We start from the raw sequence: 23,226 nt of genomic DNA on the forward strand, positions 1-23,226 counted from the left end.
CCTCTTTTTTTTTTTTTTTTGAATTTGCATTTTAATACAAGTCTAGTTGATTTACAGTATTGTGTTATTTTCAGGGGTACAGTAAACTGATTATCTTTTCAATACATGTGTATCTATACACATATATATCGTTCCTTTCCTTTACAGGTAATTACGAGACGTTGAATATACTTCTCGGTGCTGTACCGTAAATCCTGTTGTTCCTACCCGCTAACACCAGCTCCTAATTGATCCCTCCCCTACACTTTCCCCTTGGGTAACGGTAAGTTTGTTCTCTCTATCTGTGAATCTGTTTCTGTTCTGCACAGAGATTCACTTGTACTATTGTTTGGATTCCACATATATGTAGTTTTGTCCTTCTGTCTGACTTATTATACTAGGTTCAGTGCTGTCTAGGTCCATCCGTGTTGCTGCAAATGACAAGATCTCATGCTTTTTTATGGCTGAGTAATATTCCGTGAGATTGATTTTTAATACATTGAAAATATCTCTCTCTCACTCTATTTTTCTCTCTCTTATCTATTTGTGTATCTATCGATCTCTATCTATCCATCTAGCTAGCTAGCTAGCTAGCTACCTACCTATCTATATCTCATATTTCCTTAAGCCAATCATCCACGGATTGACACCTGAGATTTTTTCCCCTGTCATGGCTATGGTCCACAGTGCTGCTATGAACACTGAGGTGTATGAATCTTTCCCAATTAGAGGTTTTGTGTTTTCCGCATACATACTCAGGAGGGGGACGGCTGGATCATATGGTAACTCTCCATTGGTGCCTTCATTGTTGTTTTCGTTGTCGTTGAAGTGTAGTCGATTTCTGAGACCGTATTAGTTTCAAGTATACAGCAAAGTGATTCGGTTTAGTATGTATACTGTAGTTTCAGATTATTTTCCATTATAGGGTATTCCAGGACATTGAAGATCGTTCCCTGTGTTATTCAGCAAGTCCGTGTTGCTTCTCTATTTTATACGCAGTAGCGTGTTTCTGTTAACCCCATACTCCTAACTGATCCCTCCACTCTTCCCTTTCCCCATGCGTAACCGTCAGTTGGTTATCGATGTCTGCGGAGTGTGTTTCTGTTTTGTACATAGACAGATGTCTATTACGTTTTAGATTCCACCTGGAAGTGGATATCATATAATATTTATCTTGCTCCATATCTGACTTACTTCACATAGTGTGATAGACTCTAGGTCCATTCATGTGGCAGCGAATGACAATATTTCATCCTTCTTTGTGGCTGAGTAATATGCTATGGTAGGTTTATACAGCGCATCTTCTTAAGTCCACCGTCCGCTCATGGGCCCTTGGGTTCATTCTGGGTCTCGGCTATTGCAAATAGTGCTGCTAGGAAGGTCCTGGAGGAGGGGGGCGGTGCCTGCATCTTTTCGAAGTAGAGGTTTCATCTTTCCCACGTACGTACCCAGCAGTGGGGTTGCTGGATCATATGGTAGCTCTCCTTTGGTGCCTTCATTGTTGTTGTCGTTGTCGTTGAAGTGTAGTTGATTTCCGCTCCTGTATTAGGTCGGGTGTACAACACAGTGGTTCGGTTTGTATGTATATTGTATTTTCAGATTAGTTTCCTTCATAGGGTATTCCAGGATATTGAAGATCGCTGCCTGTGTTATTCAGCAGGTCCGTGTTGCTTCTCTATTTTATACACAGTAGCGTGTATCTGTTAATCCCACACTCCTAACTGATCCCTCCACCCTTCCCTTTCCCCTCGCATAACCGTCAGTTGGTTTTCGATGTCCGTGGAGTGTGTTTCTGTTTTGTCCACAGATTCATGTCTATTATGTTTTAGATTCCACCCGGAAGTGATATTATATAACATTTATCTTTCTCAGTCTGACTTCCTTCACGTAGTTTGATGGACTCTAGATCCATCCATGTGGCCTCAAATGACAATATGTCATCCTTCTTTATGGCTGAGTAATATTCTACGGTATATTTATGCAACGCATCTTTTTAGGTCCATCGTCCACTCATGGGCCCTTGGGTTCATTCTGGGTCTCAGCTATTGCAAACAGTGCTGCTAGGAACGTGGACGAGGGGGGCGGTGCTTGTATCTTCTCGAAGAGGAGGTTGCATCCTTCCCACATGTATAGCCTGCAGTGGGGTTGCTGGATCATGTAGTAGCTCTCCTTTGTGGCCTCTTTACATCTCGACTCCATCCTCACCTGCCACTCTCCCCAACCCACATCCCCTCAGCTCCAAACCCCGCCACACACCCTGCCACACACACACAGAAACACACAGACACACACACACAGACACACACACACACACACACACACACACACACACACCTACCTGAGACTTGACGGATTGAAAGTGTTTCCTGTTGAGAGATTATCTGTGTCTCTGGGGCTGTAGAATGCCCCACTCAATTTAGACCTCGCCTAGCCCCAGTCTCCTACTCTTGTTTCTGTCCTTCCCTTGCCTGTTTCCTACCCTGCTGCCCCAGCCCCAGCCCACTGGTTAGCCTGACCACCTCAAAGCACAGGCCACCTGTCTCGCCCTCTCACCCACCGCCCCGCTGGGGTCCTCTCCCACCATCGTCCTCGTACCACAGCCCACTCACCCGCCTCTGCCACCCCCCCCCCGCTTGCTATCTGCCCTACGTCGAAGACTCCAGGCTCGCTCCCCTCTACCCGCCACCAGCCCCTAGTACCCCAGCCCCTCTCTCACGCATCCTGTGCAGAAGACTCACTTCCACCACTCCTGGCCTCCCACGGGCTCCTCAGACCCACTCCTACTCCATGGCCACCCTCTTCCCTACATCGGTCCCACCCGCACACCGCACGCAATTGGGGGGCCAAGGGCAACCGCGGGCCCAAGCTTCGGCAGAGCCCCTGCCTGAGTGGCCAACTACTCTCCTAGCCAGTTCCCCGCAAGCCCCACACCTCTCCTTCGCACCTGCGCTCCACCCAGTGCCCTGGACTCGTCCTGCCACCTCCCAACCCGAGGCTCAAGGCTGGCCCTTCTCTATGGGGTCGTCTGGCTCCGTTCCCTAACCCTCGTGGGGTGGCCCCCAACCACGGCAACAAACACCTTCACCCCGTACTCTCACCCACCCACACTCACCCCGAACACACCCACAAGGGCGGTGACGAAAGCGCCTGCGGTGATGGAATGCACCCATATGCCGACAGGGGCTCCCTTCCACAGGGCAACCGGCTTGGTCTAAATCCAGCGACTCTACTGCCGCCGCCAAATGCTGCAGCTCATCGGCTGTCCACTCTGCCTCTGAAGGAAACAAGCTGTGAACCGCACACCACACCCTTTGCTGACAGACGCTCCCAAGCCTGGCCTGTGATTTACCATGGCCAGAATCCATAGGAAAGGTGAAGACAGGCTGGAGAGAGGGATGGAGTCCATCCAATAATAGATCGTAACGTGGGAATGGGGAATATTAGAAGTCAGAGCTAGGTGAGGGGTGCGTGTGTGTGTGTGTGTGACTCGTGTGTGTGTGTGTGTGTGTGTGTGTGTGTTTGCTGGTAGTGGAGGGGGAGGTACCGTCGGTAACATTCTTGCCTCTCTGTGACAGGACTGAGAGTACCGGGAATGCAATCCGAATACCATGTTGGCTGGTAGTGCACCCTGCCACGCATCTGTCTCCACACCCTCCCACTTGCATAGCTAAGGTTTCCCGGGCGGCATCCGGTTTCTGCCTGCTTTCTCACCTCCACTGCCCTTTCGTCCAACTACAAGCACGTGGCCAGATGCCTTTTCACACCTCCGCCTCCCGGCAGCCTGTCTGCTCCCCTGCGCGGTTCAAGACCACCGCGTCCTTGAAGCCCAACGACAGGCCCACGGGCTTCGAGGGCAGTCCAGGACCTGGCACGCAGCAGGTAAGCCATCGAGGCTGGTCGCTGGCTTGAAAGGAGACGTAAGGGACGGCCAGTCCCGGCAAGTGGCCCAACTTGGAGATGGAGGGCCCTCTCCCGCGCCTTCCGCTTTCCGTCGACGCGGCCACCAGTGATGCCGCCAACCACCACCACCGTCGCCGCCGGCACAACCTGCAGCGCCATCGCCGGCACCCTGTCCACCACGGTCACCAGCACCACCAGCACCACCAGCACAAGCAGCAGCACCACCGCCTGAGCTGGGAAGAGAGGGTGGCTTGTCAGCCGCGAGGATTGTGGTGGCAGAAGTAGTGCCGCTTGACAGTCCAAGCACGCTCGTGACCACGGCTGCGCCGGCCAGTCGTGTTTGGGGCTGGGGCAAGCGTCGGAGCAGGAGGAGTCGCCGAAGGCCTCGAGTGGGTGGGACGCCGAAGGCCTCGAGTGGGTGGGACGCCGAAGGCCTCGAGTGGGTGGGCGCGCGAGGCCAAAAGGTTTGGCGGGGCACGAGGGTGGAGGTTGCACGCCAGGGCCTGGGGCTGCAGGTGGAGGGTACCGGGTGGCTCTTGTCGGGGCGCGGAGGTCACGAGGAGGGGGAGAAGGAGCGGACGAGTTGGCTTGGCGCGTGGGCTAAAAGGGAGGTGGTGGTGGGGTGGGGGCGGAGTGTTTGTGGACGCGCTGGGGAGGTTGGTAGGCGGCGAGGAAGAAGAAATGCTTCCCTGACCGGGAATCGAACCCGGGCCGCGGCGGTGAGAGCGCCGAATCCTAACCACTAGACCACCAGGGAGCGTCGGGCTCCGCGTCTGGCCCGCCTCTGCTCGACCCAGCCACTGGGCGCTGCCTTGGCGCCAAGGCCCGGCCTTTCCACGTCCAGCCGCCCTCCGCCCCCGGCAAGCCACGTGCCCTAGCGTTCTTCCTGCTTGCTGGCACCCTCAAAACACTGCGCGCCTCCTCCTCGCACACGCGCGAGAAGCCGCAGGCCACCTAGCTCCCTCTTTTCTGCGCCCAGCTTCCAGTTCTCCCTCACGGGCCCAGGGAAGGAGGGCCGGCCGTGGAGCTCGGCAAAAGATGGGCCCGCTGCGTTGGCCGGGAATCGAACCCGGGTCAACTGCTTGGAAGGCAGCTATGCTCACCACTATACCACCAACGCCGCACAGCCCGGGCCGCCCCGACACGCCGGCCCCGGGCTCGCCGGAGCGCAGTCTCGCCGCCGCTGCCGCTGCCCCTGCGGCGGCCGGGCGCGGCCCTGCCCCGACGCCCCGTCCGCCAGCAGCTCTGCGCTGCCTCAGGCGCCACCGACGGTCTCCCCGGGCGCCTCAGCCGCGCCAGCCCTACGCAGCTGCCCTCGCCCACGGCCCGACCGCTTCTGGGGCTGGGGGGGGGGGTGAGGTGGGGGGGTGCGCGCTGCCGCTGCCTTGCTGCTGCCGGGCCCTCGGCTGCACGCCGCGGCCCGCGGCCCGCCTCCCTCCCCGGGCACACGACCTCTGGTTCCCGGCTCGCCAAAGCCCTTCTCCAACGGGTGTTGGGCGAGGCCACTCCCCCGCACCGAAAGGAGACGGGACTCATCCGCCCCACACCCGCCCCGGCAGCCGTGAAGCTGTGCAGGTGTGCGTCGCGTCGCAAGGAGCCCACTGCGGCAGCCACTGTGGGCGGGCCGCAATGTCGTCGGGCGCTTGTGGGGTCGACAGGAGGCCCTCGCTCGGCCGTGGCGCCCGAGCGCCCGAGCGCCCGGCGAGGAGGACGGGCAAGGGGTTGCAGGGGTGGAGGGCTGGAGGCGGTTGAGGGTGGGCAGGCCCCGCTGGAGGGCGGAGGGACGAGAAGAAGGGCCCTTGGGGCCAGGCGGCTGGACAGAGAGCGGCGCCAGCCACCAAAAAGGGGCGTGTTGCCTCCCCGTCGGGGAATCGAACCCCGGTCTCCCGCGTGACAGGCGGGGATACTCACCACTATACTAACGAGGACGGCGGCGGCCTCCTGGGCGCCCGACCGCTCTCCGGCTGCCTGCAGACGCCTACCCACACCCCTCCCCCACCCCGTCCTCGGACCCCCGCCCACCACGGGCGCCCGCCACGTGCCCGACCCGACCCGACACCACACCAAACGCGTCATCCAAGGAGGCAGCCCGGGACCCCGCCAGGGACCCGGATCCGCGTGGCGCTGGAAACTCCCAGTGCGCGCCGCCTATAGCCCCCGACGCCAGGATCGCGCCGGGAGGAGGGGCCCGAGGGGGCCGGAGAGCGCAAGCAAGGCTGTGAGGAGGAGGTGGGCGCTCGCCGTGCCACGTCCCGGGAGAAGAGGCGGAGGGGTGGGCGCGGCCGGCGGCAGAAGCTGGCCGGACGCGGCCCGGCTGGGTCCCGGGCCAGGGGTGGGCGAGGGGGCGGCGGCGGCGAGCCGGGCGCGCCGGCTGGCCTCGCTCCCCCGTTGGCCCGGACGGCCGCCCGCTGGCGCAGAGCACCGCGTCGGGCCAAGGGCATCGGTGTCCGCGTCGGCGTCGGGTCCCAGCCAGCCGAGCGGCGACGCGCCCAGGCCCGCCGTCAGGATGGCCGAGCGGTCTAAGGCGCTGCGTTCAGGTCGCAGTCTCCCCTGGAGGCGTGGGTTCGAATCCCACTCCTGACAAGCCAGCCTTTTTTGGCCCGCCCAACAAATGCTGCACCCGGCCCGTCCCAGGCCTGGACAACACCCTACCGCCTCACACTCCGCTCCTGCCTCGCACTCTTGCCAGCTCCCCAGACTCCGGCCCCCTCGACGCGACACCCACACGACGCCTCTCCCACGCAGGACCTCCTCAGCCACAGCCGCTCTTCCTGCTCAGTCCTGTGCGCCGGCCTCACAGAAACAGCCCAGGGGGAACCCTCTGGAAACTGGCGTTCAGGACACACGCCCTCCTCGCCTTCGCAGTGCAGGCCTTCGCGGCACTTCTTTCACCACCCCCCCTTGGCGCCACAGCGCATGTTCACGCGAGAAGCCGCTGCCCCGGCCGGACCCAGCCACACCCCGGCGCGCTCCCTCAGACGGCTGTCCACGAGCCAGCAGCCACTCTGCCAAAGTGCTCCTCCTCACAGCCAACGCACCGGAGCGGGACCCTTCGGGAGAGCGGCCGGCAGGAGCGCAGAAGCCAGGCTCAGACACAGACACCGCTGGTCTTTGGCGCGGCGGCGGCGGCGGCGGCGGCGGCGGCGGCGGCGGCGGCGGCGCTCCCAGGCGCCCATGTCCCACACTCGCTGTCTCCTCACAGCCCGAGCTCCCATCCCCTCTCCAGCCTGCTGCCCGCCAACGCCCGGCACGAGCGAGAAAGCCAGGCGCCAGAGGGACTTTGGGCCAGGGCCGGCGGTCGCTGAGAGGAGCGTCCGAGCTCAGCCGCACCTGCCACGCGTCGCCTGCCCTGACTGGAATCCGGGCGCAGGCCAGGCTGGGTCCGGTTCCTGGCTTCCTCCGGCGACACTGACAGTCTGGCGGCGGCCCTGGACGGCAGATTCGGAAGCGCAGGTTGGGCCGAGTCCGCCTCCGTCCCTGCGTCCCTCCTTCCCTCCGACCGCGCCGCGCCGCGCCCTGGGGGTCCTCCCCGTTCCCCCGGAGCCTCTCCTTCAGGTCACTCACCGCCTCCTGCTCACGTGGAGCGGGTGTCCGTGGGCGAGCAGCGAGCCACCAGTGTCTGGCGGTTGGCGGCGAGCGCCGCTGGGGCGGCGTCGGGCGGCGGCGGCCATCGGTGCATGGGTGGTTCAGTGGTAGAATTCTCGCCTGCCACGCGGGAGGCCCGGGTTCGATTCCCGGCCCATGCAGCGACCCAGTCCCCTTTTGGTCTCGCAGCCCACAGCGGAGCTAGGCTTCCCCTCTCCCACGCTCAAGGCACCTGTCCTACCACAGCATGCTCCCACCCGCAGCCCACCGCCGCACCTTCCCTCTCCTGGCCTGCCCACGCCGGCGCCCCCTACCCTCCGTGGGACGAAAACTTTACCCCGAGAGCCAAGCCTCCGCGAACTGACACCTTGCGGGCTCAGCCACTCTCGCGCCCACCCACCTTCCTTGTCCCTTTTCTCTTTCTTACCCTGATCCCGCTGGGGTCACACGGCTCACTGGAAGGAACACCCTACACTGGCACCCGCTCGCCCCACCTCTTCACGTTTCACCGCGCTTCCCCGCTCTCTGCCTCACTCTCCCCACACTCTGAAAGTTACACAGTGTTTGCTCAACCAGGAACCGAAAAGCTGCCACCCCTGGGAGGGCTACATTGCACTCCCCAGGAGTGTCCCCAAAGCGTTATCCTGCATGAGGAATTCCAAAGAGGAATGCCACAATATCATGGCAGAGTGCACTCTGTGTTCACTTTACGTCCCTCAGCCGAGACATTTGTCGAACACCCGCCCGCTCCCCCACCACTAAAACCACCATCACCACCAACACCCCAACAACAAGCACCACCCCCTCCCCTGAAGCCCTCCTCCCACCACTGGCACCCCACCTAGCGACACCAACCCCCAGCACCATCAAATCCTAATTTGTCAAGGGTTCTGCCCTTGCGTCAGTCCGTTTGGCCTCTTTTTTTTTTTTTTTTTGAATTTGCATTTTAATACAAGTCTAGTTGATTTACAGTATTGTGTTATTTTCAGGGGTACAGTAAACTGATTATCTTTTCAATACATGTGTATCTATACACATATATATCGTTCCTTTCCTTTACAGGTAATTACGAGACGTTGAATATACTTCTCGGTGCTGTACCGTAAATCCTGTTGTTCCTACCCGCTAACACCAGCTCCTAATTGATCCCTCCCCTACACTTTCCCCTTGGGTAACGGTAAGTTTGTTCTCTCTATCTGTGAATCTGTTTCTGTTCTGCACAGAGATTCACTTGTACTATTGTTTGGATTCCACATATATGTAGTTTTGTCCTTCTGTCTGACTTATTATACTAGGTTCAGTGCTGTCTAGGTCCATCCGTGTTGCTGCAAATGACAAGATCTCATGCTTTTTTATGGCTGAGTAATATTCCGTGAGATTGATTTTTAATACATTGAAAATATCTCTCTCTCACTCTATTTTTCTCTCTCTTATCTATTTGTGTATCTATCGATCTCTATCTATCCATCTAGCTAGCTAGCTAGCTAGCTACCTACCTATCTATATCTCATATTTCCTTAAGCCAATCATCCACGGATTGACACCTGAGATTTTTTCCCCTGTCATGGCTATGGTCCACAGTGCTGCTATGAACACTGAGGTGTATGAATCTTTCCCAATTAGAGGTTTTGTGTTTTCCGCATACATACTCAGGAGGGGGACGGCTGGATCATATGGTAACTCTCCATTGGTGCCTTCATTGTTGTTTTCGTTGTCGTTGAAGTGTAGTCGATTTCTGAGACCGTATTAGTTTCAAGTATACAGCAAAGTGATTCGGTTTAGTATGTATACTGTAGTTTCAGATTATTTTCCATTATAGGGTATTCCAGGACATTGAAGATCGTTCCCTGTGTTATTCAGCAAGTCCGTGTTGCTTCTCTATTTTATACGCAGTAGCGTGTTTCTGTTAACCCCATACTCCTAACTGATCCCTCCACTCTTCCCTTTCCCCATGCGTAACCGTCAGTTGGTTATCGATGTCTGCGGAGTGTGTTTCTGTTTTGTACATAGACAGATGTCTATTACGTTTTAGATTCCACCTGGAAGTGGATATCATATAATATTTATCTTGCTCCATATCTGACTTACTTCACATAGTGTGATAGACTCTAGGTCCATTCATGTGGCAGCGAATGACAATATTTCATCCTTCTTTGTGGCTGAGTAATATGCTATGGTAGGTTTATACAGCGCATCTTCTTAAGTCCACCGTCCGCTCATGGGCCCTTGGGTTCATTCTGGGTCTCGGCTATTGCAAATAGTGCTGCTAGGAAGGTCCTGGAGGAGGGGGGCGGTGCCTGCATCTTTTCGAAGTAGAGGTTTCATCTTTCCCACGTACGTACCCAGCAGTGGGGTTGCTGGATCATATGGTAGCTCTCCTTTGGTGCCTTCATTGTTGTTGTCGTTGTCGTTGAAGTGTAGTTGATTTCCGCTCCTGTATTAGGTCGGGTGTACAACACAGTGGTTCGGTTTGTATGTATATTGTATTTTCAGATTAGTTTCCTTCATAGGGTATTCCAGGATATTGAAGATCGCTGCCTGTGTTATTCAGCAGGTCCGTGTTGCTTCTCTATTTTATACACAGTAGCGTGTATCTGTTAATCCCACACTCCTAACTGATCCCTCCACCCTTCCCTTTCCCCTCGCATAACCGTCAGTTGGTTTTCGATGTCCGTGGAGTGTGTTTCTGTTTTGTCCACAGATTCATGTCTATTATGTTTTAGATTCCACCCGGAAGTGATATTATATAACATTTATCTTTCTCAGTCTGACTTCCTTCACGTAGTTTGATGGACTCTAGATCCATCCATGTGGCCTCAAATGACAATATGTCATCCTTCTTTATGGCTGAGTAATATTCTACGGTATATTTATGCAACGCATCTTTTTAGGTCCATCGTCCACTCATGGGCCCTTGGGTTCATTCTGGGTCTCAGCTATTGCAAACAGTGCTGCTAGGAACGTGGACGAGGGGGGCGGTGCTTGTATCTTCTCGAAGAGGAGGTTGCATCCTTCCCACATGTATAGCCTGCAGTGGGGTTGCTGGATCATGTAGTAGCTCTCCTTTGTGGCCTCTTTACATCTCGACTCCATCCTCACCTGCCACTCTCCCCAACCCACATCCCCTCAGCTCCAAACCCCGCCACACACCCTGCCACACACACACAGAAACACACAGACACACACACACAGACACACACACACACACACACACACACCTACCTGAGACTTGACGGATTGAAAGTGTTTCCTGTTGAGAGATTATCTGTGTCTCTGGGGCTGTAGAATGCCCCACTCAATTTAGACCTCGCCTAGCCCCAGTCTCCTACTCTTGTTTCTGTCCTTCCCTTGCCTGTTTCCTACCCTGCTGCCCCAGCCCCAGCCCACTGGTTAGCCTGACCACCTCAAAGCACAGGCCACCTGTCTCGCCCTCTCACCCACCGCCCCGCTGGGGTCCTCTCCCACCATCGTCCTCGTACCACAGCCCACTCACCCGCCTCTGCCACCCCCCCCCCGCTTGCTATCTGCCCTACGTCGAAGACTCCAGGCTCGCTCCCCTCTACCCGCCACCAGCCCCTAGTACCCCAGCCCCTCTCTCACGCATCCTGTGCAGAAGACTCACTTCCACCACTCCTGGCCTCCCACGGGCTCCTCAGACCCACTCCTACTCCATGGCCACCCTCTTCCCTACATCGGTCCCACCCGCACACCGCACGCAATTGGGGGGCCAAGGGCAACCGCGGGCCCAAGCTTCGGCAGAGCCCCTGCCTGAGTGGCCAACTACTCTCCTAGCCAGTTCCCCGCAAGCCCCACACCTCTCCTTCGCACCTGCGCTCCACCCAGTGCCCTGGACTCGTCCTGCCACCTCCCAACCCGAGGCTCAAGGCTGGCCCTTCTCTATGGGGTCGTCTGGCTCCGTTCCCTAACCCTCGTGGGGTGGCCCCCAACCACGGCAACAAACACCTTCACCCCGTACTCTCACCCACCCACACTCACCCCGAACACACCCACAAGGGCGGTGACGAAAGCGCCTGCGGTGATGGAATGCACCCATATGCCGACAGGGGCTCCCTTCCACAGGGCAACCGGCTTGGTCTAAATCCAGCGACTCTACTGCCGCCGCCAAATGCTGCAGCTCATCGGCTGTCCACTCTGCCTCTGAAGGAAACAAGCTGTGAACCGCACACCACACCCTTTGCTGACAGACGCTCCCAAGCCTGGCCTGTGATTTACCATGGCCAGAATCCATAGGAAAGGTGAAGACAGGCTGGAGAGAGGGATGGAGTCCATCCAATAATAGATCGTAACGTGGGAATGGGGAATATTAGAAGTCAGAGCTAGGTGAGGGGTGCGTGTGTGTGTGTGTGTGACTCGTGTGTGTGTGTGTGTGTGTGTGTGTGTGTTTGCTGGTAGTGGAGGGGGAGGTACCGTCGGTAACATTCTTGCCTCTCTGTGACAGGACTGAGAGTACCGGGAATGCAATCCGAATACCATGTTGGCTGGTAGTGCACCCTGCCACGCATCTGTCTCCACACCCTCCCACTTGCATAGCTAAGGTTTCCCGGGCGGCATCCGGTTTCTGCCTGCTTTCTCACCTCCACTGCCCTTTCGTCCAACTACAAGCACGTGGCCAGATGCCTTTTCACACCTCCGCCTCCCGGCAGCCTGTCTGCTCCCCTGCGCGGTTCAAGACCACCGCGTCCTTGAAGCCCAACGACAGGCCCACGGGCTTCGAGGGCAGTCCAGGACCTGGCACGCAGCAGGTAAGCCATCGAGGCTGGTCGCTGGCTTGAAAGGAGACGTAAGGGACGGCCAGTCCCGGCAAGTGGCCCAACTTGGAGATGGAGGGCCCTCTCCCGCGCCTTCCGCTTTCCGTCGACGCGGCCACCAGTGATGCCGCCAACCACCACCACCGTCGCCGCCGGCACAACCTGCAGCGCCATCGCCGGCACCCTGTCCACCACGGTCACCAGCACCACCAGCACCACCAGCACAAGCAGCAGCACCACCGCCTGAGCTGGGAAGAGAGGGTGGCTTGTCAGCCGCGAGGATTGTGGTGGCAGAAGTAGTGCCGCTTGACAGTCCAAGCACGCTCGTGACCACGGCTGCGCCGGCCAGTCGTGTTTGGGGCTGGGGCAAGCGTCGGAGCAGGAGGAGTCGCCGAAGGCCTCGAGTGGGTGGGACGCCGAAGGCCTCGAGTGGGTGGGACGCCGAAGGCCTCGAGTGGGTGGGCGCGCGAGGCCAAAAGGTTTGGCGGGGCACGAGGGTGGAGGTTGCACGCCAGGGCCTGGGGCTGCAGGTGGAGGGTACCGGGTGGCTCTTGTCGGGGCGCGGAGGTCACGAGGAGGGGGAGAAGGAGCGGACGAGTTGGCTTGGCGCGTGGGCTAAAAGGGAGGTGGTGGTGGGGTGGGGGCGGAGTGTTTGTGGACGCGCTGGGGAGGTTGGTAGGCGGCGAGGAAGAAGAAATGCTTCCCTGACCGGGAATCGAACCCGGGCCGCGGCGGTGAGAGCGCCGAATCCTAACCACTAGACCACCAGGGAGCGTCGGGCTCCGCGTCTGGCCCGCCTCTGCTCGACCCAGCCACTGGGCGCTGCCTTGGCGCCAAGGCCCGGCCTTTCCACGTCCAGCCGCCCTCCGCCCCCGGCAAGCCACGTGCCCTAGCGTTCTTCCTGCTTGCTGGCACCCTCAAAACACTGCGCGCCTCCTCCTCGCACACGCGCGAGAAGCCGCAGGCCACCTAGCTCCCTCTTTTCTGCGCCCAGCTTCCAGTTCTCCCTCACGGGCCCAGGGAAGGAGGGCCGGCCGTGGAGCTCGGCAAAAGATGGGCCCGCTGCGTTGGCCGGGAATCGAACCCGGGTCAACTGCTTGGAAGGCAGCTATGCTCACCACTATACCACCAACGCCGCACAGCCCGGGCCGCCCCGACACGCCGGCCCCGGGCTCGCCGGAGCGCAGTCTCGCCGCCGCTGCCGCTGCCCCTGCGGCGGCCGGGCGCGGCCCTGCCCCGACGCCCCGTCCGCCAGCAGCTCTGCGCTGCCTCAGGCGCCACCGACGGTCTCCCCGGGCGCCTCAGCCGCGCCAGCCCTACGCAGCTGCCCTCGCCCACGGCCCGACCGCTTCTGGGGCTGGGGGGGGGGGTGAGGTGGGGGGGTGCGCGCTGCCGCTGCCTTGCTGCTGCCGGGCCCTCGGCTGCACGCCGCGGCCCGCGGCCCGCCTCCCTCCCCGGGCACACGACCTCTGGTTCCCGGCTCGCCAAAGCCCTTCTCCAACGGGTGTTGGGCGAGGCCACTCCCCCGCACCGAAAGGAGACGGGACTCATCCGCCCCACACCCGCCCCGGCAGCCGTGAAGCTGTGCAGGTGTGCGTCGCGTCGCAAGGAGCCCACTGCGGCAGCCACTGTGGGCGGGCCGCAATGTCGTCGGGCGCTTGTGGGGTCGACAGGAGGCCCTCGCTCGGCCGTGGCGCCCGAGCGCCCGAGCGCCCGGCGAGGAGGACGGGCAAGGGGTTGCAGGGGTGGAGGGCTGGAGGCGGTTGAGGGTGGGCAGGCCCCGCTGGAGGGCGGAGGGACGAGAAGAAGGGCCCTTGGGGCCAGGCGGCTGGACAGAGAGCGGCGCCAGCCACCAAAAAGGGGCGTGTTGCCTCCCCGTCGGGGAATCGAACCCCGGTCTCCCGCGTGACAGGCGGGGATACTCACCACTATACTAACGAGGACGGCGGCGGCCTCCTGGGCGCCCGACCGCTCTCCGGCTGCCTGCAGACGCCTACCCACACCCCTCCCCCACCCCGTCCTCGGACCCCCGCCCACCACGGGCGCCCGCCACGTGCCCGACCCGACCCGACACCACACCAAACGCGTCATCCAAGGAGGCAGCCCGGGACCCCGCCAGGGACCCGGATCCGCGTGGCGCTGGAAACTCCCAGTGCGCGCCGCCTATAGCCCCCGACGCCAGGATCGCGCCGGGAGGAGGGGCCCGAGGGGGCCGGAGAGCGCAAGCAAGGCTGTGAGGAGGAGGTGGGCGCTCGCCGTGCCACGTCCCGGGAGAAGAGGCGGAGGGGTGGGCGCGGCCGGCGGCAGAAGCTGGCCGGACGCGGCCCGGCTGGGTCCCGGGCCAGGGGTGGGCGAGGGGGCGGCGGCGGCGAGCCGGGCGCGCCGGCTGGCCTCGCTCCCCCGTTGGCCCGGACGGCCGCCCGCTGGCGCAGAGCACCGCGTCGGGCCAAGGGCATCGGTGTCCGCGTCGGCGTCGGGTCCCAGCCAGCCGAGCGGCGACGCGCCCAGGCCCGCCGTCAGGATGGCCGAGCGGTCTAAGGCGCTGCGTTCAGGTCGCAGTCTCCCCTGGAGGCGTGGGTTCGAATCCCACTCCTGACAAGCCAGCCTTTTTTGGCCCGCCCAACAAATGCTGCACCCGGCCCGTCCCAGGCCTGGACAACACCCTACCGCCTCACACTCCGCTCCTGCCTCGCACTCTTGCCAGCTCCCCAGACTCCGGCCCCCTCGACGCGACACCCACACGACGCCTCTCCCACGCAGGACCTCCTCAGCCACAGCCGCTCTTCCTGCTCAGTCCTGTGCGCCGGCCTCACAGAAACAGCCCAGGGGGAACCCTCTGGAAACTGGCGTTCAGGACACACGCCCTCCTCGCCTTCGCAGTGCAGGCCTTCGCGGCACTTCTTTCACCACCCCCCCTTGGCGCCACAGCGCATGTTCACGCGAGAAGCCGCTGCCCCGGCCGGACCCAGCCACACCCCGGCGCGCTCCCTCAGACGGCTGTCCACGAGCCAGCAGCCACTCTGCCAAAGTGCTCCTCCTCACAGCCAACGCACCGGAGCGGGACCCTTCGGGAGAGCGGCCGGCAGGAGCGCAGAAGCCAGGCTCAGACACAGACACCGCTGGTCTTTGGCGCGGCGGCGGCGGCGGCGGCGGCGGCGGCGGCGCTCCCAGGCGCCCATGTCCCACACTCGCTGTCTCCTCACAGCCCGAGCTCCCATCCCCTCTCCAGCCTGCTGCCCGCCAACGCCCGGCACGAGCGAGAAAGCCAGGCGCCAGAGGGACTTTGGGCCAGGGCCGGCGGTCGCTGAGAGGAGCGTCCGAGCTCAGCCGCACCTGCCACGCGTCGCCTGCCCTGACTGGAATCCGGGCGCAGGCCAGGCTGGGTCCGGTTCCTGGCTTCCTCCGGCGACACTGACAGTCTGGCGGCGGCCCTGGACGGCAGATTCGGAAGCGCAGGTTGGGCCGAGTCCGCCTCCGTCCCTGCGTCCCTCCTTCCCTCCGACCGCGCCGCGCCGCGCCCTGGGGGTCCTCCCCGTTCCCCCGGAGCCTCTCCTTCAGGTCACTCACCGCCTCCTGCTCACGTGGAGCGGGTGTCCGTGGGCGAGCAGCGAGCCACCAGTGTCTGGCGGTTGGCGGCGAGCGCCGCTGGGGCGGCGTCGGGCGGCGGCGGCCATCGGTGCATGGGTGGTTCAGTGGTAGAATTCTCGCCTGCCACGCGGGAGGCCCGGGTTCGATTCCCGGCCCATGCAGCGACCCAGTCCCCTTTTGGTCTCGCAGCCCACAGCGGAGCTAGGCTTCCCCTCTCCCACGCTCAAGGCACCTGTCCTACCACAGCATGCTCCCACCCGCAGCCCACCGCCGCACCTTCCCTCTCCTGGCCTGCCCACGCCGGCGCCCCCTACCCTCCGTGGGACGAAAACTTTACCCCGAGAGCCAAGCCTCCGCGAACTGACACCTTGCGGGCTCAGCCACTCTCGCGCCCACCCACCTTCCTTGTCCCTTTTCTCTTTCTTACCCTGATCCCGCTGGGGTCACACGGCTCACTGGAAGGAACACCCTACACTGGCACCCGCTCGCCCCACCTCTTCACGTTTCACCGCGCTTCCCCGCTCTCTGCCTCACTCTCCCCACACTCTGAAAGTTACACAGTGTTTGCTCAACCAGGAACCGAAAAGCTGCCACCCCTGGGAGTGCCACATTGCACTCCCCAGGAGTGTCCCCAAAGCGTTATCCTGCATGAGGAATTCCAAAGAGGAATGCCACAATATCATGGCAGAGTGCACTCTATGTTCACTTTACGTCCCTCAGCCGAGACATTTGTCGAACACCCGCCCGCTCCCCCACCACTAAAACCACCATCACCACCAACACCCCAACAACAAGCACCACCCCCTCCCCTGAAGCCCTCCTCCCACCACTGGCACCCCACCTAGCGACACCAACCCCCAGCACCATCAAATCCTAATTTGTCAAGGGTTCTGCCCTTGCGTCAGTCCGTTTGGCCTCTTTTTTTTTTTTTGAATTTGCATTTTAATACAAGTCTAGTTGATTTACAGTATTGTGTTATTTTCAGGGGTACAGTAAACTGATTATCTTTTCAATACATGTGTATCTATACACATATATATCGTTCCTTTCCGTTACAGGTAATTACGAGACGTTGAATATACTTCTCGGTGCTGTACCGTAAATCCTGTTGTTCCTACCCGCTAACACCAGCTCCTAATTGATCCCTCCCCTACACTTTCCCCTTGGGTAACGGTAAGTTTGTTCTCTCTATCTGTGAATCTGTTTCTGTTCTGCACAGAGATTCACTTGTACTATTGTTTGGATTCCACATATATGTAGTTTTGTCCTTCTGTCTGACTTATTATACTAGGTTCAGTGCTGTCTAGGTCCATCCGTGTTGCTGCAAATGACAAGATCTCATGCTTTTTTATGGCTGAGTAATATTCCGTGAGATTGATTTTTAATACATTGAAAATATCTCTCTCTCACTCTATTTTTCTCTCTCTTATCTATTTGTGTATCTATCGATCTCTATCTATCCATCTATTTATCTAGCTAGCTAGCTAGCTAGCTACCTACCTATCTATATCTCATATTTCCTTAAGCCAATCATCCACGGATTGACACCTGAGATTTTTTCCCCTGTCATGGCTATGGTCCACAGTGCTGCTATGAACACTGAGGTGTATGAATCTTTCCCAATTAGAGGTTTTGTGTTTTCCGCATACATACTCAGGAGGGGGACGGCTGGATCATATGGTAACTCTCCATTGGTGCCTTCATTGTTGTTTTCGTTGTCGTTGAAGTGTAGTCGATTTCTGAGACCGTATTAGTTTCAAGTATACAGCAAAGTGATTCGGTTTAGTATGTATACTGTAGTTTCAGATTATTTTCCATTATAGGGTATTCCAGGACATTGAAGATCGTTCCCTGTGTTATTCAGCAAGTCCGTGTTGCTTCTCTATTTTATACGCAGTAGCGTGTTTCTGTTAACCCCATACTCCTAACTGATCCCTCCACTCTTCCCTTTCCCCATGCGTAACCGTCAGTTGGTTATCGATGTCTGCGGAGTGTGTTTCTGTTTTGTACATAGACAGATGTCTATTACGTTTTAGATTCCACCTGGAAGTGGATATCATATAATATTTATCTTGCTCCATATCTGACTTACTTCACATAGTGTGATAGACTCTAGGTCCATTCATGTGGCAGCGAATGACAATATTTCATCCTTCTTTGTGGCTGAGTAATATGCTATGGTAGGTTTATACAGCGCATCTTCTTAAGTCCACCGTCCGCTCATGGGCCCTTGGGTTCATTCTGGGTCTCGGCTATTGCAAATAGTGCTGCTAGGAAGGTCCTGGAGGAGGGGGGCGGTGCCTGCATCTTTTCGAAGTAGAGGTTTCATCTTTCCCACGTACGTACCCAGCAGTGGGGTTGCTGGATCATATGGTAGCTCTCCTTTGGTGCCTTCATTGTTGTTGTCGTTGTCGTTGAAGTGTAGTTGATTTCCGCTCCTGTATTAGGTCGGGTGTACAGCACAGTGGTTCGGTTTGTATGTATATTGTATTTTCAGATTAGTTTCCTTCATAGGGTATTCCAGGATATTGAAGATCGCTGCCTGTGTTATTCAGCAGGTCCGTGTTGCTTCTCTATTTTATACACAGTAGCGTGTATCTGTTAATCCCACACTCCTAACTGATCCCTCCACCCTTCCCTTTCCCCTCGCATAACCGTCAGTTGGTTTTCGATGTCCGTGGAGTGTGTTTCTGTTTTGTCCACAGATTCATGTCTATTATGTTTTAGATTCCACCCGGAAGTGATATTATATAACATTTATCTTTCTCAGTCTGACTTCCTTCACGTAGTTTGATGGACTCTAGATCCATCCATGTGGCCTCAAATGACAATATGTCATCCTTCTTTATGGCTGAGTAATATTCTACGGTATATTTATGCAACGCATCTTTTTAGGTCCATCGTCCACTCATGGGCCCTTGGGTTCATTCTGGGTCTCAGCTATTGCAAACAGTGCTGCTAGGAACGTGGACGAGGGGGGCGGTGCTTGTATCTTCTCGAAGAGGAGGTTGCATCCTTCCCACATGTATAGCCTGCAGTGGGGTTGCTGGATCATGTAGTAGCTCTCCTTTGTGGCCTCTTTACATCTCGACTCCATCCTCACCTGCCACTCTCCCCAACCCACATCCCCTCAGCTCCAAACCCCGCCACACACCCTGCCACACACACACAGAAACACACAGACACACACACACAGACACACACACACACACACACACACACACACACACACCTACCTGAGACTTGACGGATTGAAAGTGTTTCCTGTTGAGAGATTATCTGTGTCTCTGGGGCTGTAGAATGCCCCACTCAATTTAGACCTCGCCTAGCCCCAGTCTCCTACTCTTGTTTCTGTCCTTCCCTTGCCTGTTTCCTACCCTGCTGCCCCAGCCCCAGCCCACTGGTTAGCCTGACCACCTCAAAGCACAGGCCACCTGTCTCGCCCTCTCACCCACCGCCCCGCTGGGGTCCTCTCCCACCATCGTCCTCGTACCACAGCCCACTCACCCGCCTCTGCCACCCCCCCCCCCGCTTGCTATCTGCCCTACGTCGAAGACTCCAGGCTCGCTCCCCTCTACCCGCCACCAGCCCCTAGTACCCCAGCCCCTCTCTCACGCATCCTGTGCAGAAGACTCACTTCCACCACTCCTGGCCTCCCACGGGCTCCTCAGACCCACTCCTACTCCATGGCCACCCTCTTCCCTACATCGGTCCCACCCGCACACCGCACGCAATTGGGGGGCCAAGGGCAACCGCGGGCCCAAGCTTCGGCAGAGCCCCTGCCTGAGTGGCCAACTACTCTCCTAGCCAGTTCCCCGCAAGCCCCACACCTCTCCTTCGCACCTGCGCTCCACCCAGTGCCCTGGACTCGTCCTGCCACCTCCCAACCCGAGGCTCAAGGCTGGCCCTTCTCTATGGGGTCGTCTGGCTCCGTTCCCTAACCCTCGTGGGGTGGCCCCCAACCACGGCAACAAACACCTTCACCCCGTACTCTCACCCACCCACACTCACCCCGAACACACCCACAAGGGCGGTGACGAAAGCGCCTGCGGTGATGGAATGCACCCATATGCCGACAGGGGCTCCCTTCCACAGGGCAACCGGCTTGGTCTAAATCCAGCGACTCTACTGCCGCCGCCAAATGCTGCAGCTCATCGGCTGTCCACTCTGCCTCTGAAGGAAACAAGCTGTGAACCGCACACCAAACCCTTTGCTGACAGACGCGCCCAAGCCTGGCCTGTGATTTACCATGGCCAGAATCCATAGGAAAGGTGAAGACAGGCTGAAGAGAGGGATGGAGTCCATCCAATAATAGATCGTAACGTGGGAATGGGGAATATTAGAAGTCAGAGCTAGGTGAGGGGTGCGTGTGTGTGTGTGTGTGTGACTCTGGTGTGTGTGTGTGTGTGTGTGTGTGTGTGTGTGTGTTTGCTGGTAGTGGAGGGGGAGGTACCGTCGGTAACATTCTTGCCTCTCTGTGACAGGACTGAGAGTACCGGGAATGCAATCCGAATACCATGTTGGCTGGTAGTGCACCCTGCCACGCATCTGTCTCCACACCCTCCCACTTGCATAGCTAAGGTTTCCCGGGCGGCATCCGGTTTCTGCCTGCTTTCTCACCTCCACTGCCCTTTCGTCCAACTACAAGCACGTGGCCAGATGCCTTTTCACACCTCCGCCTCCCGGCAGCCTGTCTGCTCCCCTGCGCGGTTCAAGACCACCGCGTCCTTGAAGCCCAACGACAGGCCCACGGGCTTCGAGGGCAGTCCAGGACCTGGCACGCAGCAGGTAAGCCATCGAGGCTGGTCGCTGGCTTGAAAGGAGACGTAAGGGACGGCCAGTCCCGGCAAGTGGCCCAACTTGGAGATGGAGGGCCCTCTCCCGCGCCTTCCGCTTTCCGTCGACGCGGCCACCAGTGATGCCGCCAACCACCACCACCGTCGCCGCCGGCACAACCTGCAGCGCCATCGCCGGCACCCTGTCCACCACGGTCACCAGCACCACCAGCACCACCAGCACAAGCAGCAGCACCACCGCCTGAGCTGGGAAGAGAGGGTGGCTTGTCAGCCGCGAGGATTGTGGTGGCAGAAGTAGTGCCGCTTGACAGTCCAAGCACGCTCGTGACCACGGCTGCGCCGGCCAGTCGTGTTTGGGGCTGGGGCAAGCGTCGGAGCAGGAGGAGTCGCCGAAGGCCTCGAGTGGGTGGGACGCCGAAGGCCTCGAGTGGGTGGGACGCCGAAGGCCTCGAGTGGGTGGGCGCGCGAGGCCAAAAGGTTTGGCGGGGCACGAGGGTGGAGGTTGCACGCCAGGGCCTGGGGCTGCAGGTGGAGGGTACCGGGTGGCTCTTGTCGGGGCGCGGAGGTCACGAGGAGGGGGAGAAGGAGCGGACGAGTTGGCTTGGCGCGTGGGCTAAAAGGGAGGTGGTGGTGGGGTGGGGGCGGAGTGTTTGTGGACGCGCTGGGGAGGTTGGTAGGCGGCGAGGAAGAAGAAATGCTTCCCTGACCGGGAATCGAACCCGGGCCGCGGCGGTGAGAGCGCCGAATCCTAACCACTAGACCACCAGGGAGCGTCGGGCTCCGCGTCTGGCCCGCCTCTGCTCGACCCAGCCACTGGGCGCTGCCTTGGCGCCAAGGCCCGGCCTTTCCACGTCCAGCCGCCCTCCGCCCCCGGCAAGCCACGTGCCCTAGCGTTCTTCCTGCTTGCTGGCACCCTCAAAACACTGCGCGCCTCCTCCTCGCACACGCGCGAGAAGCCGCAGGCCACCTAGCTCCCTCTTTTCTGCGCCCAGCTTCCAGTTCTCCCTCACGGGCCCAGGGAAGGAGGGCCGGCCGTGGAGCTCGGCAAAAGATGGGCCCGCTGCGTTGGCCGGGAATCGAACCCGGGTCAACTGCTTGGAAGGCAGCTATGCTCACCACTATACCACCAACGCCGCACAGCCCGGGCCGCCCCGACACGCCGGCCCCGGGCTCGCCGGAGCGCAGTCTCGCCGCCGCTGCCGCTGCCCCTGCGGCGGCCGGGCGCGGCCCTGCCCCGACGCCCCGTCCGCCAGCAGCTCTGCGCTGCCTCAGGCGCCACCGACGGTCTCCCCGGGCGCCTCAGCCGCGCCAGCCCTACGCAGCTGCCCTCGCCCACGGCCCGACCGCTTCTGGGGCTGGGGGGGGGGGTGAGGTGGGGGGGTGCGCGCTGCCGCTGCCTTGCTGCTGCCGGGCCCTCGGCTGCACGCCGCGGCCCGCGGCCCGCCTCCCTCCCCGGGCACACGACCTCTGGTTCCCGGCTCGCCAAAGCCCTTCTCCAACGGGTGTTGGGCGAGGCCACTCCCCCGCACCGAAAGGAGACGGGACTCATCCGCCCCACACCCGCCCCGGCAGCCGTGAAGCTGTGCAGGTGTGCGTCGCGTCGCAAGGAGCCCACTGCGGCAGCCACTGTGGGCGGGCCGCAATGTCGTCGGGCGCTTGTGGGGTCGACAGGAGGCCCTCGCTCGGCCGTGGCGCCCGAGCGCCCGAGCGCCCGGCGAGGAGGACGGGCAAGGGGTTGCAGGGGTGGAGGGCTGGAGGCGGTTGAGGGTGGGCAGGCCCCGCTGGAGGGCGGAGGGACGAGAAGAAGGGCCCTTGGGGCCAGGCGGCTGGACAGAGAGCGGCGCCAGCCACCAAAAAGGGGCGTGTTGCCTCCCCGTCGGGGAATCGAACCCCGGTCTCCCGCGTGACAGGCGGGGATACTCACCACTATACTAACGAGGACGGCGGCGGCCTCCTGGGCGCCCGACCGCTCTCCGGCTGCCTGCAGACGCCTACCCACACCCCTCCCCCACCCCGTCCTCGGACCCCCGCCCACCACGGGCGCCCGCCACGTGCCCGACCCGACCCGACACCACACCAAACGCGTCATCCAAGGAGGCAGCCCGGGACCCCGCCAGGGACCCGGATCCGCGTGGCGCTGGAAACTCCCAGTGCGCGCCGCCTATAGCCCCCGACGCCAGGATCGCGCCGGGAGGAGGGGCCCGAGGGGGCCGGAGAGCGCAAGCAAGGCTGTGAGGAGGAGGTGGGCGCTCGCCGTGCCACGTCCCGGGAGAAGAGGCGGAGGGGTGGGCGCGGCCGGCGGCAGAAGCTGGCCGGACGCGGCCCGGCTGGGTCCCGGGCCAGGGGTGGGCGAGGGGGCGGCGGCGGCGAGCCGGGCGCGCCGGCTGGCCTCGCTCCCCCGTTGGCCCGGACGGCCGCCCGCTGGCGCAGAGCACCGCGTCGGGCCAAGGGCATCGGTGTCCGCGTCGGCGTCGGGTCCCAGCCAGCCGAGCGGCGACGCGCCCAGGCCCGCCGTCAGGATGGCCGAGCGGTCTAAGGCGCTGCGTTCAGGTCGCAGTCTCCCCTGGAGGCGTGGGTTCGAATCCCACTCCTGACAAGCCAGCCTTTTT

At 60.3% G+C, this 23,226-nt stretch overlaps 14 non-coding genes across 14 annotated transcripts; 5 read left to right on the top strand and 9 right to left on the bottom strand.

The window, feature by feature from the left end:
* Positions 1 to 4,564: 4,564 nt before the first annotated feature.
* TRNAE-CUC (transfer RNA glutamic acid (anticodon CUC)) lies at positions 4,565 to 4,636 on the bottom strand. The gene has a single exon. It is a non-coding gene; the product is annotated as a tRNA-Glu (tRNA).
* A 291-nt stretch (positions 4,637 to 4,927) lies between these two features.
* On the bottom strand, positions 4,928 to 4,999 carry TRNAG-UCC (transfer RNA glycine (anticodon UCC)). Its single transcript has one exon. It is a non-coding gene; the product is annotated as a tRNA-Gly (tRNA).
* A 736-nt stretch (positions 5,000 to 5,735) lies between these two features.
* TRNAD-GUC (transfer RNA aspartic acid (anticodon GUC)) lies at positions 5,736 to 5,807 on the bottom strand. The gene has a single exon. It is a non-coding gene; the product is annotated as a tRNA-Asp (tRNA).
* Positions 5,808 to 6,379: 572 nt separating this feature from the next.
* On the top strand, positions 6,380 to 6,462 carry TRNAL-CAG (transfer RNA leucine (anticodon CAG)). The gene has a single exon. It is a non-coding gene; the product is annotated as a tRNA-Leu (tRNA).
* A 1,092-nt stretch (positions 6,463 to 7,554) lies between these two features.
* Positions 7,555 to 7,625, top strand: TRNAG-GCC (transfer RNA glycine (anticodon GCC)). The gene has a single exon. It is a non-coding gene; the product is annotated as a tRNA-Gly (tRNA).
* Positions 7,626 to 12,933: 5,308 nt separating this feature from the next.
* On the bottom strand, positions 12,934 to 13,005 carry TRNAE-CUC (transfer RNA glutamic acid (anticodon CUC)). The gene has a single exon. It is a non-coding gene; the product is annotated as a tRNA-Glu (tRNA).
* A 291-nt stretch (positions 13,006 to 13,296) lies between these two features.
* Positions 13,297 to 13,368, bottom strand: TRNAG-UCC (transfer RNA glycine (anticodon UCC)). The gene has a single exon. It is a non-coding gene; the product is annotated as a tRNA-Gly (tRNA).
* Positions 13,369 to 14,104: 736 nt separating this feature from the next.
* TRNAD-GUC (transfer RNA aspartic acid (anticodon GUC)) lies at positions 14,105 to 14,176 on the bottom strand. The gene has a single exon. It is a non-coding gene; the product is annotated as a tRNA-Asp (tRNA).
* A 572-nt stretch (positions 14,177 to 14,748) lies between these two features.
* TRNAL-CAG (transfer RNA leucine (anticodon CAG)) lies at positions 14,749 to 14,831 on the top strand. Its single transcript has one exon. It is a non-coding gene; the product is annotated as a tRNA-Leu (tRNA).
* Positions 14,832 to 15,911: 1,080 nt separating this feature from the next.
* On the top strand, positions 15,912 to 15,982 carry TRNAG-GCC (transfer RNA glycine (anticodon GCC)). The gene has a single exon. It is a non-coding gene; the product is annotated as a tRNA-Gly (tRNA).
* A 5,333-nt stretch (positions 15,983 to 21,315) lies between these two features.
* TRNAE-CUC (transfer RNA glutamic acid (anticodon CUC)) lies at positions 21,316 to 21,387 on the bottom strand. The gene has a single exon. It is a non-coding gene; the product is annotated as a tRNA-Glu (tRNA).
* Positions 21,388 to 21,678: 291 nt separating this feature from the next.
* On the bottom strand, positions 21,679 to 21,750 carry TRNAG-UCC (transfer RNA glycine (anticodon UCC)). Its single transcript has one exon. It is a non-coding gene; the product is annotated as a tRNA-Gly (tRNA).
* Positions 21,751 to 22,486: 736 nt separating this feature from the next.
* TRNAD-GUC (transfer RNA aspartic acid (anticodon GUC)) lies at positions 22,487 to 22,558 on the bottom strand. The gene has a single exon. It is a non-coding gene; the product is annotated as a tRNA-Asp (tRNA).
* Positions 22,559 to 23,130: 572 nt separating this feature from the next.
* TRNAL-CAG (transfer RNA leucine (anticodon CAG)) lies at positions 23,131 to 23,213 on the top strand. The gene has a single exon. It is a non-coding gene; the product is annotated as a tRNA-Leu (tRNA).
* Positions 23,214 to 23,226: the final 13 nt, after the last annotated feature.

Source organism: Vicugna pacos, unplaced genomic scaffold (assembly GCF_048564905.1).
Source record: "Vicugna pacos unplaced genomic scaffold, VicPac4 scaffold_274, whole genome shotgun sequence".
Taxonomy (NCBI): Eukaryota; Metazoa; Chordata; class Mammalia; order Artiodactyla; family Camelidae; genus Vicugna; species Vicugna pacos.